We start from the raw sequence: 4060 nt of genomic DNA on the forward strand, positions 1-4060 counted from the left end.
CTTTTCTGGGCGCAACTTTCAAGGGCTTCGTGGGGTGGAACAACAAGAACCACAAAGTAACTATAATGGTGACTTCGTGATGTATTTCCCACATTAACATGGAAACCTACCATTACAATGTCTAGATTGGAATTAAACGCAGTTATCTACAAATATGCAATCATAGATATATCAACACAGGTATCCATAACTCTTTATCAAAATATGCTCATGTGTTTAATTTCACAACTACTTTCATTCATCCTACAATAACATCAAAGAACTTTCTCTTCAATGAAAAAACATGAGCTACACTAGAAGAAGGAAAACTATGATTTAATTATTAAAAAAAAAAATATGATTGAAGAAAAAGTGCATAAACCTTAAATCCAGTAGGGTTGGGGCTCTCTAAGAAGCCTTCTTCTTACGCTAAATTCATCTTAACACATAAATCATTGTTTCAAATAACATCACCTCCAAGCTTAATATTTGTAGTAATGCAGGTTGTCTTTCCAAAGAAATCCAGTGTAAATTCTGGGTTGATCCCAACATTTGATGTATTGTTGAGGATACCAGGACCTAGCTTTTTCACCTGCTCTGAATTAATACTGCAATCATGTATTAGTAAATCCAATCCTCCTCGAGTTACATTGCCCATTCTAAATGAGAATATCTTCAAACTATCATCATCATGTAAAAGAATAGAAATATTGTTGTCCTTAGAGAGAGACCTGTAATTTGCAGTGCCCAATCCATGGAGAAGATGAATTTCTAGACAATCACAGAAGTTGTGAAAATAGATCCATAGGACCAAGAGACACAGTGAGTGGAGAGTTTGACTTTAAAATAAATAGGAAGACAAAAAAAACCATTTCCATCAAGAAACTCCTTCCAATGATGTAGCCCAACATACCTTAACAGACCATCTTGATCACCCTCAAGAACACTTGATACTTCACTAATAGATGTTCCTTCCAGATTCAATTTTCCAATCAAAGTTGAACCATCATGATAAGAGAGGAAAATTAATTTGTAGGCTGCTGTGAAACATAGAGATATATATTTTGATTGCACATCTTTACCCTGCCCTTGGATAGTCACCGTCAAAACTTGAGCTCCAGTGTATAATTTTTTTGGACTGAAGTCAGTAGTTACTAGTGATAATAACAGGAAGCATGTATTGTCTTTCCTTTATTGATGATTCTTCTCATAAGACTTGGGTCTACTTATTAAAGATCAAGGATGAGGTGTTTAGCAAGTTTCAGGAGTTCAGAGCTCTGATTGAAAACCACACAAGTATGAATATCAAAGTCTTGAGATTGGACAATGTGAGAGAGTATACCTCCAAGGAGTTCAAGGGTTTTTGCAAGAAGGAAGGAATCAAGAGAGAGTTGCAACTCTTTACAACCCAGGGAAAAATAGGGCGGTCGAGAAAAAGTCCATCATAGGGGCTACTAATGTCATGACACATGAAAAAGACTTGCAGATATTTCTTTGGACAAATGCATGCAACACAACCCGAGAGCAAAGATAAGATACAATTATTATATTAATGTCCAAAGAGACATACAAGGTGTGAAATCCTACTTTTTCATAAATATATATTTATAAATTATAACTTGATTCTTATATTTGTAAAAAAATAAAATCAAATCTGAATTAAAGAATGGCAACTGTTTAGATGTCATACTCATATTTACCATTCGAGAATGACACAAAACCACCAAGTTCACAAAAGATTTGATGACTTCAATTTAGCTAATAACATCATCATATATTCAAGCTATAACACCAAATAATATAATCCAAGAGTAGAGAATCATGATGAGAAATAAAATCAATTCTTGTAACTAAATGAGAGATTAAAACTTACTAATGGTGGAAAATTGTGTAGTGTGAAAACTTTTGTTTCAAATCACAATAATACATGAGTGACAATGTCTAAATACAAAAAGAAACATCACATGTGAACTTTAACCTTTCAAATAAGAGACACAATTCACTAGCAGATAGACTATACTAAAGGCAACTAAGAGTACAAAACTACTAAAACACTATATTGATATATACCTGATGATCACAACTAATCTAACACTAAGTTTAAACCAATGCACTTGGGATGGAATCGTTCAAATTTTGAACAGGTTATCAAATAATTATTATGTAAATTGTGTGCTGACTGTTCTCAAAGATGAGATGAATGGTGAAAATTGTTCAAAACATGCTTTAGGGTATAAAATAGATTCTTTTCACTTAGGTGTTAGGTCTGAGGAAAACTATTCTGCCAAAGTCACCAAGGATATACACTCAACATCGTCCTTTTTTTTGAAACATGAAATGCACAAATTCTTCACCACCCTCATGGGAGCATTGACAACCCCACCCTCATGGAAAAGGAGAAGCTCATTTGAAAAAAAAAAAAACTTGAAGATCCATAAGCTTCAACAGAATACCTTATTGTTGAATATCAAGCATTGCCTTGGCCTGGAACTGCTCCTCCAGAAGATCCTCACTCGTTTATTTACTAAGAAGCTCCTATTTCTTCTTCTCCATAACCATGCGCTCAATCTCTTCCTCATCCGGTAGGGGCACATGGGAAACAAACTCTCGCTCTCTCTATTGTTGGTTTCCCTTCTCCTGCTCTCTGATTTATTTTGCCACATCCTCCTCTTCCTTGAACAAAACCAGCTTAACAGCAGTGACCTCCCCACTCTTCACTGTTAACCTAGCCTCCCTCTCGACAGACTCAATCCTCTGCCACTCTCTCAGCGCCCTGGCCTGCATCTCCTCCTCTGTGAGTTGCTCGACTTTCTCCAAGATCTTGTCCTTGTCATCCTTGTAGCCATAATAACTTGCATCGTTTCACTTGTAAATCTCATACGTAGACCTCCTCTTCTTTTCCTCGGGGGTTTTATCGAATAGCTCTTTGAGGACGGCTAGGAATTTCGCAGCCCCGAAGTATCTCTAACCGAGGCTATCCTAATTCGCATTCAACTACATGACAAGGGATCCCCTAATTTCGTATCTAACTACACGACAAGAGATCCCTCACATTCCCATCCCTCAGATGGCAGAAATAAATAGCGATGACCAGAAATTACACAGAGGAGAGGTATCGTTCGGCCTAGATAGTAGCAATACCTAGTGCCCACCATAGATTCAGTTTTAACTTTCAGTCTTACGGTGGGTCACAGGCTTTGATCGTACTATTGAACACGCATTTAATATGTTGTACATTTCCTTGGCTCTTTTGTCCATAAAATATAGAGAAAGCGGCAACAAATAGTGGACAAAACGAGATTCACAGGGATATAGTGAAGCCCGAGTTAAACCCGTCTTGTGGCTAGTGCAAAATGGTAGCACCAACAACACTGTGCACATCCACCTAGTTTCCTTCCAAGTCTGTCATCTTGGCCCCTACTTTGGCATAATTAGGGCCGCCAAGCTCTACGATCTGAGCTTCCCAGTGCTCCTTTTCCCTAATCAGCTTGTTGATCTCATCATTGAGGTCTGGGAGGCAGTGTTCGCTGAGGTCCGGGTTCTGAATCTCCATGACCTTCCGTCCAATCTCTCGTATTATCTGTTGCCTCCATTTGTGTGCCTCTGCAAGATCGCGGCATTCTGAGGCCAGGAACGAGCGCCTCTCCTTGGGTTTATTCTTCTCTTCATTCTTGAATGTCAAGAACCTGTTCAACATAGACTGCGCCTTCTCTTCATTACGGGCCATTCTTCCCCAAAATCCGAGAGCCTATAGTCTGATCTGCTATGTTTAAAGCCCTAAGCCCTCCTTGCCCAGAACTTCACAAAATAACTAGAAGGTATGAGCAGATTTCATCGAATAGGTAAATCGTATGCTTAAAAAGGCAGGAGCAGGGGTTGGAATTTGGAATTTGGATCTATATGTTTCCCGTCAAGAACCTTTTCTCTTGAAGAAATTAAAAAATTACCTTTCAATTACATTAAAATTCCATTTTAAATAAAAGCAATAAAAATTTAATACATAATATTCTATATATATTAATTCATAATTTTGACCATCACTAATGGAATGATTTCATTCAAGTTAATTTGATTGATGTAG

General features: G+C 37.5%; 1 pseudogene; it reads right to left on the bottom strand.

The window, feature by feature from the left end:
• Nucleotides 1-2433: 2433 nt before the first annotated feature.
• LOC149215189 (uncharacterized) lies at nt 2434-3706 on the bottom strand (annotated as a pseudogene).
• Nucleotides 3707-4060: the final 354 nt, after the last annotated feature.

The sequence above is a fragment of the Pinus tabuliformis genome, chromosome 1_1, assembly GCF_031772625.1.
Source record: "Pinus tabuliformis cultivar Carrire ecotype Pingquan chromosome 1_1, CPIR1, whole genome shotgun sequence".
NCBI lineage: Eukaryota > Viridiplantae > Streptophyta > Pinopsida > Pinales > Pinaceae > Pinus > Pinus tabuliformis.